We start from the raw sequence: 13084 nt of genomic DNA on the forward strand, positions 1-13084 counted from the left end.
GGTACAATACCTGTTGCTGACGATATTATGAGAACTACAACTAGCCACTGGGTTATAGTTACCCTTCTTCTCTACGCACACCACCCTCCCTTGTGTACTCAGCCTTTTGTAAGCCCGGGTGGCACCACGCTGTGTCCTGAATGGCACACACAAATCTCTTCGTCTCAGCCAGAAGCTCCCCAAAAGCTCCCCTCGATTTGCAGTCATCGATACGGTCTAACTTCCTCCCGTACAGGGAACGGAAAGACCGATCCTTGAAGTCAAGTGGTCTGTCTTACAAACAGCCGCGTGCAAGGCACTTGCTTGCTCCGCCAGTGAATTTTGCGGTGATGTTGTGCGGTAAGGTAGGTTCGTCCGCTCTACGGCTGAAACTGGATGATCATCATCATCCGGTCTAGCCCTGCCTTAATAAGGAGTTCCAGATATCCCGGTTTTGCGACAAGGTCCACCAGTTCAATATCTCTAAAAACTATCTGGCGTCCCGACCTACGCCATCGCTCCATCTTAGGTAGGGTCTGCATCGTCTTCTTTTTCTGGATAGAAACTGGATGATTCATTCAGAACTTGGACCCAGCAGTTCGTAGCCTTCCCTGGCCGTTTTACAAATCGGCTTTGGTCCAAGGCAATATTCCAAATGCATACGCCAATAAAGGGGTAGGTAGTACATTCTTGCTCTTCCCAGAGAGTATTATTCAGTAGCGTTGAGAATGGGTTCAGTACCATACAAAATTAAAGAGAATTCAATGAATCTCTTTAGAACGTGCCTCCTTGTATTTCGAATTTTACCATATACTAGCACAAGTGCGAAGCGTTTAGGCTCGGACAATCCTACCTACTTAAAAGATAGAAGGGCGCTGGTGGTATTGCCGGTGGTAGGTTTGAGAGAAAATCCGCCGAGAACTCGCTGCAACATTGAGCACGTGAATGGTTTGAACCAAACTATGTAAGGCTCCTTGGCTATCAAGGGAAGTCGTGAATTAGGTGCAATATTATGGGAACTACAACCACCCGCTCGAGATGCCAAATTTCTTTGATTTCCCGAGCCAGTAGCTCATAGATCAACTTCTTCTCCACGCATTTCCGTTCGAGGCTGCTGTTGCGGGGAATAACAACATCAATAATATGTGGGGCGCGACCCGTTTTGTCAACTAACAGCACTTCAAGCTTGTTGTGTCGTATGTGGCGATCAGTTAGAATTTTCCGGTCCCAATACATGCTGTAAGCAGAACTATTAAGTAGTACTTGCGATTCATATCGGTGAACCAGATATGTTTCCGCGATCAGCCTATGCTTGTATACAAGGTTTTGATGGATCACCTTATATACGGTATTATACTTGTCCGTGCATTGCACCGGTGCCATTATAGCGCAGCCAGAAATGAGATGTTAGTGTTATTATTATTATTAACAGTGCCATATGTCACGATTCACTTCTATTCTTCCGAATTCGTACGTCTAGAATGAACTTAAAGGGAGTAGTACTATGCAGGTAGAGGTGAAACGATATACTAAATCAGCATGAAACAATTTTCCTTTAACGGTAAGCGGGGTGCATATCCAGTTGAAGATTGGTAGTTTCAATTCACTATTTGTATCCAATTAAGCAATGTGCATTGTTCGACATAAATTAATTCCCGATTGACTTTAAGATAGCTAAGACAACTGAGGCTCAATATCCGAAATTAGTATCTAGTCGGGGTTGGGATCCTATTCTAGATACGGAGCAGTTTGTATTGTATACTTGTCATATATGGAGGTTTGTCTGTAGCTCCGCCATTATCTGTCACTCAAGGAAAATGTATTTTCTCCCAAGGTCAATGAGCCTCTGCGAGGATAACATAATTATGGAAAACTAACAGAAGTCATTTTCTTTATATTGTTCCCTCTGCGACTATTTTATAAATTAAACTACTAAGTTAGTACTGAAAAAAGGCAAAACAGAATCCAAGGATGATGTTGCTTTCTCCTTTTATTTTAAAACGCATTCTGAAATGAAATTCTATAGAATTCAGTGATTGTCGAGTTTGCATACTTACCCCATCAGAGTGGAAAAGAATTTCCCTTTTCTCGTCTAGGACTGTAGTATAATCATTCGCAGACAGATTTCATTTGACATGAAATACTGCTAAGATATGTTTTAAACGGTTTTTTTTTTCATTTTCTCAGAAAATGTTATTTTCTTCATAGTATTTACTCAAGAAGAATGGCAACGTTAATTTATGTATTCCTTCTTGGGAGAGCTTTTTCAATTATTCAAAAAGAAATTCAACCTGATTTTGACAGAGCAATTATTCTACAGTAAGGAAAACTTAAAAGAAGCGTTTTTATTATTCATTAAATACTATATCATTGCAAAGATCCTGTATAAAGTGATGTTTCATTCCTACGGCAACGACAGATGCATCTTATCTCTTGCACTTTGTTGTTTTTGCACCTTCTTGTCTTGTCTTGTCAGAAGTTATGACTACTGTAGCTACTCTCAGAGCCTAAAAAGATAAACGAATACAGATATTTGCTAAATCATGTGGTACACCAGATTATATTATCGGTAAAGCTCACAACTTCCGAAAGGTTGACTAATCATCTTTAGTTCCTCATAGAGGAATACCTCGTGGCATGGTTCCTATTAAACACTGTATGGCAAAATGTAGTCGGTAAATTTTAATTAGCTCCAACAACTTGGAAAGGTTTCTCTGAATAAGGTGAAAATCTTTGGCTTGGTTTCAGGGGGAATGACTGCCAGCTATGTCAGATATTTACTCACCACCATCTATTAGCTTGGATTAATTGGATATAGTAATTCGAGGAAATGTGCGTAGCTTTAAACGTTTCTACCCGCCATAATCATCACATAAATATTTGCAATACATAAAACATAATATTGAAAAATAAATCAGCTAAATAATAAACGTAAGGAGATGCATCGGTTATAAAATGTCTTCTACGTTTCTTACTTGAAAACAACTGCTCCATCTGTGGGCAGCTAGAACTTCAGCACTATTTTCCAGGCCCTACTTATGTTTCATACTTGTAAATCTACAAATTAGTCGACTCCCTCGAATTTCGGTTCATTAATGCCAGTTGGAAGTTGGAGTTGGAGTTGCTGGTGTGTAGTTTTTCATTCGAACTCTACTTGCACTCTCCTCAAAGGCCAGGGCGATTAGGCGTAGATGAGGTGTTTGAGGAAAGGTAACATAATCCATTGAATCTCTTCACATCCTCTAGCATGAAAATCGTCAGCAATAATGAGAAGAAAAATTATTGGTGACAAGATGTAACTCTGGTGAACTCATTTTGTACTGAACCCACCTGAAATTTTGCCTTGATGTAACCAGCGATATTCTGCATTATCATATCATACTGCTCTGATAATAGCTACATATAAATTTCTCCAGAATACCGTCCTGCGTAGAGTACTCACAGTAGATAGTGTTCACACTATCGAAAACTTTGTCGGAATCGATGAAAAAAAGGTAGAGTGGAGATTTAAACTCCCCTTACTGCATCATAATGATTCGAGTGGTGTTCATATGTTCATTTTAAGGGCATCCAGAAAGCAAACCCGCCAGTCGGTAAGCTTTCGTAGTATTTCTTGATGAGTGCTAGGATGATTTCAGCTATTGTCTCCGCGAAGGCGGGAAATTTGCAAATATCCTTCTAATTATTGAAATCAAGACTAGTGCCGATTTCCGGAATCATAACAATCGGTGGCGTGACATCATTGGAAGGAATGGAAACACTGATTCCTTTGTTTATTAAGAAGAAACTACTGTAAGGAAATGTAACAGAGCACAAACTCCTGCTCTTTAACAACAGTTGGCAGAACAATCTCAGAATAACAACAGAAAATGCTCTCCTTGCGATACACATTCATTGAAAGGCATTTTAGAATCTGCCTGTGTGACGGCCCTTTGAAAAATTCATCTCGTTGTCGATCATTCTTTTCTTCTTCTTCTTCTTTTTCTTCAGCGATTATCCCGTTCATAAGCGGGGTCGGCTCGTCGCGATCGTTTTCGCCATTTGGCTCTATCAAATGATCTGGATGCAATCTCGAGGCTTTTAATACAAGCCACCGTTGTTTCGGCGGGACTTTTGGTCATTTACCATCGATTTCCATGTTCAAACCAATCTTGGCAAGTCAATTCTCCTTAGCGCGAATTGCGTAACCATACCATCGAAGACGCCTCTCTCGCAATTTTTCCACGATCGGCGCAGCCCCATAACGATCACGGGTATCCTCATTTCGGATGTGATCAAAACGTGTCACGTCACTAGTCCTACGCGCGCTGCATCACCACATCGCGTTCATTCAGTCAGCTAACACTCAGAACGATAGAGAGCGACAGGACGGACGACATTGCCGTAAAATTTCAGATTTGAGACGTTCTTTAAAACGTCAATCACAAAGAACACCAGGGATGGAACGCCACTTCATCCGGGTTGCGTTGATGCGTAAAGCAATTTCATAACGCAGTTTTCGATTGGCTGACAGCATTGACCCAAGATATTTATTTCGCTCAGTTCTGGGCAGGCCGCTGACAATGATTGTGGCCATTTCATGCGGATCTGTCGTCAAAAACTCAGTTTTATTCGATCATTCCATTTTTGGACAAGTTATTCTTGATCATTTTGGCTAATAGATGCTAGGAAAACGTTATCTGCATAAAGCAGCGTATAGAGCGATGGACTTTGGATGTCCCGTGTGACAGTGTCCGTAACAAGAACAAAGAGGAGTGATGATAGGGCATTACCTTGATGAACACCAACAGAGACACAAAGCGGTTTTGATACACTCGCCATATTTCGAACTTTACTTTTCGAATCGTGGTAGAGCAGCTGAACCGAGCGCACGAGTTCTTCTGGTAGTGTGTTTTCGTAAAACACAACAGATTAGTTCGTATGGCACTCGGTCAAACGTTTCCTCTAGATCCAGAAATGAAATGTAAAGATGGCGATGCTTCTCACGGTGTTTCTCCATGAGCAACCGCACAATGTATATTGCGTTAGTAGTTCCACAGTTCCTGACAAATCCCGCTTGATTCGCGGTTGTTTCAACCATTTCGCAGATACGGTTGTGAAGAATGCGTTCAAAAATTTTGGTATTTCTGCTGGACTATCTTTCTTTTTCCATATTGGAACTGTGGTACTTTCTTGCCAGTCAGGTGATGCTCTTCCTTCCTTAATAACCCGATTAAAAAATTGATTGAGTCACAATCTTGGGTCCCAGGTCTTCGCTTTCCAGAGCTCAGATGCGATGTCGTCAGGTCCTGTGGCTTTCCCCGATTTCATTCGTTTTATTGTTTCCTCGACTTCAGTTGTGCTGACAGTTGAGTCCTTCAGGGTTTAAGGACGGCTTAATCTCACAATCAGAGCCCCGCTGAGGCAAGCAACAACGGTACCAGTCTATACCAAATGCATGGCTAAGCATTCATACTGATGGATGCAAGACCTACCTAACTCTCTACCAAACTAAGGAGTACGGCACCCGTGTTGAAACGCAACACCACGCCGAGGTCCGAGGATCTCTTCTCGCTTGAGGATAACCAACAACCCCCATGAAGCTCCCACTATGGGGCCAACCGCAAATAACCGAGCTGTACTCACATACAACGCCCGAAGTATGAGAGTCCAGGGGTTATCTCGGTTCCCATAGTACCAGTATACCCCTTGTAATGTTTCGTGACCAATTTGCCACTTCACATGAGTCCCCGTGCGGACTCGGGTCTGATCGCCCTAATTAGGCCTTTGGAGCATTCGCCTACTGCATCACGGCCGGCAAGCCAAAGTGAGTACAGTGTCTCCCGGTGCCACCACTGTGGAGGTTCTCCTCGACCACTTGGTTTTAGTTTGGCCGACAGGGTTGCCGCCCCGTATTCTTCACTGCCACCTCTGGGCACCGGTTGCGCTGACAGTTAAGCCCATGAGTGTTTAACATAGGTACCTGTCGTGGAAACTTAATCCTACGGTCCTCTTCAGACACGGATTGATTTTGTGACCACAATCAGAGCCCCGATGAGACAAGCAACAACGGTACCAGTCTATACCAAGTGCATGGCTTAGCATTCATACTGGTGGATGCAAGACCTACCGAAGTAAGGAGTACGGCACCCGTGTTGAAACGCCACCACGCCGAGGCCCGAAGGTCTCTTCTCGCTTGAGCGCAACCCCAACCACCATGAAACTCTCACAAGGGGGGGCCAACCGCAAACAACCGAGCTGTACTCACATACAACGGGAGTTCACCCGAAGTATGAGAGTCCAGGGGCTAACCCGCTTCTCATGTTACCAGTACACGCCTTGTAAGGTTTCGTGACCAATTTGCCACTTCACATGAGTCCCCGTGCAGACTCGGATCTGATCGCCCTAATTAGGCCTTTCGAGCATTCGCTTACTGCATCATGGCCGTCAAACCAAAGTGAGTACAGCGCCTCCCGGTGCCACCACTATGGAGGTTCTTTGCGTTATACAATTGGATTAACACTAAATAGGTTTTAAGGTTTTGTGGAATTTAAACGTAAGAGGGGAAAATTTCAAAAAGAATTAAAATGAACATTAATAAATCAGTTTTTAGTATATTGAATTATATGTTAACGTTTTTGAGTAATGTGAACACTTAGTAATTTGAAAGTAAGTTAGAATCCTTCATGGGATCGGTGGGAGACAAAGCCGAAGCGCCGCATGCTGACGCATGCCCCGAAAGTATGGATATGATACGCTCTCGGTTAGCCATGGACCTCAGCCAAATGGCCTTGGATTTGTTGAAGACAATCACCAGGGTCAACATCCCTGGACAACAATAACAACAATTTCAACCCCGGAATCATCGAAAAACGAAGCATTATATCAGAGTATGGCCAAAATCCCAGTAAATAGTTTGATTAGAAAACGAAAGTGACAGTGGGTAGGTCATAGCTGGAACAAAGAAGACAATTCTATTGCATGCGGGGCAAAGCAATATACTACAAAGGAACCCACTATTCCAGAATGATAGTCGAGCGCATGACCCTAAAGCCACATGGCAAGTAGCTGCAAGCTTCGTGGATAGAGAAGAGAAGCTGTGACCCATTGCCGGCACTGAACAGTCATGGCGCGTAGGTATGGTTGACCCGCTGTGCTTCTTATGAGGGTTTATGATGACCAGCTCGGTGGTATTATTCGTTGAATCAATTGGGATAGGTTCGTGATTTCATTTGCATTTGTAAGTGCATTGCCACATAGAGTGGTTCGCACCGATGCAATCTCCGCATCTGGTTGCTAATTATGTCATACAAAGCAGTGCTGCACGCAATCTTCAAGTCCAATTTGGCCTTCTTTCCCTTGAAATGAATGATCAAATATAAGTACTTCCCTAATAACGGCCAGCAATTTTCTTCTGAAGCATACAATCATCAAACAACAGGGAAGAGATTATAAGTGGGTTTCATTAAGCAATCACTTCACTTAAGGGGGTCATCCCGTTTTTTTTTCCACTTTTTAGAATTTTTTTAGGAAGAACTGGATAAAGTTACAAATATGAATTTTCGCAATATATTTGTTAATATCTTTAGTATGCATAGCAATTTTTCCAGGTCGATAGCATAGTTCATTTTTGAAATACAGAACAACTTATACTCCCATCTTCAAAAAAAAGTGTTTTTCTACTGCCACGCTAGAAGGCACTGTGATCATCTTAAACAAAAAATGTAAACGGAATTTTAAAATGCGGACTTAACCACAGTCCACAAACTAGGATAATTAACAAATATTGAAAACCAAATTTTTGGTGCTTTCTTAAACTTTTTTGTAAATTTTGGTGTTTTTTCAAGACTACTTTAATTAATAAAAAAACTAATGGATGAATCGCAATTATCCTAGTTTGCAGACCGTAGAAATATGTTCTGAATAAGTTGTGACAATTTCAAAGAATTCCGTTAGATAGATTTTGGGCTATGGTGGCAGTAGATTTTCAACATACATTTTCGAGAAAAACGCATTTAAAAAAGTAGAATACAATTTTCAACCATAAAGTTTTAACTGACCGTTAATCTGCTATACTTAGTCCATAAACCATAAACCTTAGATATCTTGAAGAAATACAAGTAAAGCATTGGTTTCAATTCTTGCGATTTCAGCAAAGACATTCAAAAGTCGTTCGAACTGATAAATACGCGCTTTATTACGGCGATCGACATAAACTTGGCATGTGACATTTTACCTGTTTATCACTGTAATTTTTGAACGATTCCGAATATCAAAAAATCACTTTGCCCATATATTCTACACTATATCTCGATATAATTGATGACCGAAAAAAAAATTGATTCCACGGATCCGACACACGAGAGGACATCCCCTAACATATACGGTAAAGTGTTGACAACGGGCAGAGGGTAGCTCGTCTTGGTCACTCGCCGTAGCTTTTAGAAAGCCGAAAGTGTCCCCAAACACTTTGTGTAGTAGCATCCGTCCATAACAATGTCGGTTGCTACTGCCGTGATTTTAAATTGGAACTGCTACTTGGGACGATACCCATTTAAAATACTTCAACTAGCCCATGGATCGTCGTTGCATATTTCCATTGTTCCTACTTGATGTGCTACACTTCTCCAACGCTGTTATCATGATATTATTATTTTCAAAACTGCTTCCTTTTTTTCTCACATTGACATTGTTCGAAGTAGTTCCTATCGATTTTGAAGTCGTTTGGTTGTTTCTTCACCTATGACACAATTTGTAAACTTTGTTTGAATGAAATGAGGAATTTAATATTGCTCCTGCCTTACGTCTAAAGGCTCGACAATATACTGTATAACACTGTATCTGAAAGTCAAAGAGTTCCATTTATGTTTCTAACGTCGACTATGTGCTTCATACAGTTCGTCAGCCATGAAGGTTATGAGGAAAGGCAAACAATTCCATATACCCTTCTCATCCCAAAAATCCCACGGATTCTAACTTACTAAGCTGTTAAAGCAAAAGCCTTTTAATCCATCATATACATGCTTTCCTGTTTGACTGAGGTATCATATGCGGGTATTAACTTGGAATCGTGCACATGATCGAAAGACTACATGTAGTGGTAAACCTTGTTGATTGATTTCATCTGTGAACAGACACTATTATTTCTCTCGAAAGTTAAAGTAAGGATATGTTCGGAATGGCTCTCCAAAGAATGTAGTCAAACCCCAATGTTAGTATCCAATGAATATATGTCAGATAAGATTGAGTTGTATATTTTGACCCTTCGTGTTAGCCCAAAATTTGCTAGATTTTGAAATCCCGTCTCGTAAAAAGTGTTGAACAAAATGATGCCAACAGAAGATCTACTTGATTGATTTCTATAAATAATCCTACCAGAAATGAACGTATCCTTCCTTTGCATGATATACTTTCCTTCGAGGTGAGATTTTATGTCGAGTAGATGAAGAATATTTATGATGTGATGCTGAAAAGGAAATTGGAATATTCCCGTTGCGGCGGGTTGTGTTGAGGCCAAGTCTCCCCTCTTCTTAGGGGAAGCCAAGTAAACAAGTCCTAAATATAAGGATCAGCGTAAATTTTTTTACTTTAAATATAAGGTCTTATATCTTAACTTTCTCTGGACAATTTTGGCGGTGCGTATATAAGCCTACTTGCATACTCCCATACTGGCCATGCCTCGTGCAAGTTGCGATGTTCCTGCACGCATTTGCAAATATTTAGAGAGAAATTTTCTTTAGTTTAGCATTAGCAATAAATCTGCGCTGCTTAGAACAAATAACTGTCAAGTAGTGTGAGCAGATTCCGCCCCTCGCTTTGACCAGCTGAAAATAGACGGATTCTGCTTAGGGACCACCATAAGCGAACCTCATCTGACCAGTTTGTCATCCACTTACCAGAAGAGGAGAAGTTGGTCTGGCATACCAGCTTGGAAGCTGGGGCTGGACATTTTGGCGAAAATGAGGTTGATTGTGTAGTCCGGGTAACTTAGCCTTCATCTTAGGCCCTAATTTCTTCTTGCTTGATAATTTTTTTTCCACATTTTCCATTGGATCGTTTCTGAGAATGGGTATATGAAAGGAATAATCAAATTACAGCCCCCGCATTCCCCGCCTTTCCAATAAACGGCAAAAAAAGATCGACTTCGGAAAGTTCTAATCCATGCCTTACACATATTTGGTGAAATAAAGTAAAAATTTTACACATTCATTTTGAGTGAGCGCTCCCCTTTAAATTCAACGTAGAAGAAATATATAACTCATTGCATGCATAGACGTTCATAGTTCCCACCTTCCTCTCAAAATGTTTGTGTCAAACGGAACAACGGTTTCTGAGAAAAGTGCGTGTGACAAACTGACAGGCAGACAGAAAGTATAAAAAGTACCAATTCGTTTCATATCTTCGGATACGTCAGGATAATCTAATTTTAACCCCCTCCCCCTCCAACTTCTGTATTAACAGCTCTGGTTAATATTCCGGCAAATTTATGTCGACAAATTTCATCTGAGTTGGTGTAACTGTTTTGGAGAAAAGTGCGTGCGACAGAGAGTTAGGCAGTGAAATAATTTTGATAAGGGGTTTTTTGCAGCTATTGGCAACAACTTCAACGCACAGCGCAAGGACGCGGCTACGGAAAAGCGCCCCAAATATAGTCCTGGAAACAATGATTTCTTCTGCGAACTGAGTGCACGGACACGGCCACTGAGAACCGCTCCGAACATCGACTTATTGGAAAGAACCATTTATAGAATATAAAAAATTTACACATATCAGATCAACAGTAGAACCCGTCATTTTAAATGCACTGTGTTAGTGGGGAAACGACCGCCTGCCAAAAATATACAGAATACGGAAAGGCTGTATATAAATATTAACGAAACTGTTAACACAAATGTTGATCATATACCAAAATATTCGACAAATCACAATTTTGTTGATTATCCTTTATTCATAAATATATTGGCCGTCATCTGCTCAAAGTCGATAACACATTGACCAATATGGTGCCTAGAATAAAGTATTTTTTATCTCGTTCAGGAATCGCCACAAGCGATATGTTATTTAATACAGGACTGGTAGGTAGGTAAAAAAGCAACCGCTTCTATAAACGGAGTGCAATTGGTGTTCTTTTATACAATTTAAATGGCACTCATTCATCATTTTCATTTAAGGAGCAGTGCAGAAAAAAGAAGAAGGGGCAAGCAAGTAGCTTAAATCACGTTGAAACGAAGGAAAGAGGCAGAGTCAAAGAACACAAACTTTAGAGCGCTGTAGGACTGACATAATCTGCGGATCGGAGAGTGAGCTTACCTATCAGATTCAGAAAAAAGCACCTAAAAAAATATTCGCACAACGGGTGCTAAGGGAGATAATGCAGCGTATAATATCTCAGAAAGCGGAGCGATCCATCAGTCAGTTACAAAGTTTGTAAAAGGCCCATACATCAAGGAAGATCCGGGGTTGTTGTAGTTAAGGGTGATTGACAATTCGAAGCCAAGAAAAGCGGAACAACCGGAATACGCGACTTTCCCTTAACATAATAATAAGAGGGAACTCCAAACTTTTCGGTTTTGCGCCGAGGACCACCAATTCAATATCACTAAAGGCAGTCTGGCGTCCTGGTTTACGCCGTCGTTCCTTCTCAGGCAGGGTCTGTCTCGCGAGTTCCCAATTCTTCTTGCTAAGAACCCAAATCTCCAAGGAATACATGAGGACTGGCAAGACCATTATTGGTTGGTTTTTGGTGCTGACGTTGCCATCATATATTTTGTCTTACCTTCATTGAAGTCCAGCCCAAGATCTCATGCCGCCTGCTTGATCTGGATTAAGGCAGTTTGTACGATTCGGGTCGTCCTTCCCATGACGTCAATATCGTCAGCATAAGCCAGGGTGGACTTAAAAGGGATCGTGCTCCTGCAATTTACCTCAGTATCACAGATCACTTCTTCCGGGGCCAGGTTAAAGAGAACACTTGATAGTGTCATCTCTATAATGCTGAGCTGCATGCTCATAGCTCCCTTTTAATGTTAGGGGCAGATAATTTTTCGTTGCCAGTCATCATGCATTGATCTGCTGTCCCCCTCCTTGAGCATAAGTTGATGAACCGCTTGGTGTAACTGATCGCTTCCATATTTAACCAATTCGGCTGTAATTCCATGGGCCCCTGGCAACTTACGAATTGCACGGACTGTAGGGACCTCCAACTCGCCAATATTCTGGCTGTTAAACCGTTCATCAAAATACTCAAATCATCGCTCCAATATTCCCATTCTGTCGGAAATCAGATTTAACACTTTGTGTCGGCAGGGTAAGCATTGAGGTGTATAAGGCATTCGCGCCTGGTCCGCCAGCTCTCCGTACTTTTTGAGTTCACGGACCTGTTGGTTCTCACAGGCTTCCTTTTTCTTTCTATGAAGTCGCTTTTCCACCCGCATGAGTTCGTGATAAGTCTCCGCACGTGGCCGCATTCTTTGAGAATGCAACATCACTCGGTATGCAGCATTCTTTCTTTCTGATGCTAGCTTACATACATCGCCGAACCAGCCCTTTCGACTATTTTTGCGGTTGGGCACAGGGAATTGTGAAGATCGTTTGTTGATACTTCATCTCCAGGATCTCCATTGCCTGCGGTTATTGTGGCATCCATTTGCCCCTTATAGGTATTACGGCGGGCTGTGCTGCAGACGGCTTCAGTGTTAACTCTCACCTGATTGATAGAGGGAATTCTAGGTGGTGTTATTATTCGGACCCAGAGCACCATGCCAACTAGAGAGTTATCCGAGTCTATATTGGCCCCCCTATATGGTCTGACATTCATCATCATCAGTGTTCGATCAACCCGTTGTCAATTTGGTTGAAAGTGATCCCAACTGGGAAGACCCACGTTTTTTTTTTGTCATGCGATACTGATAACTGCATAATCCGCAGCTCGTTATCATTTGTATTTTGATGTAAGCTACGGAACCCAACGCATCGCAGGAATACGGACTCTGTCCTTGCTTGGCTGTTAAAATCCCCAAGTATGATTTTGATATCATATCTGGGACAGGCTTCGAGGGTTCGTTCTACTGCCTCGTAGAAAGTATCCTTCTCCGACACTGCAGTCTCCTCTGTAGGGGCGTGAACG

This window comes from Hermetia illucens, chromosome 3 (genome assembly GCF_905115235.1).
Source record: "Hermetia illucens chromosome 3, iHerIll2.2.curated.20191125, whole genome shotgun sequence".
Taxonomy (NCBI): Eukaryota; Metazoa; Arthropoda; class Insecta; order Diptera; family Stratiomyidae; genus Hermetia; species Hermetia illucens.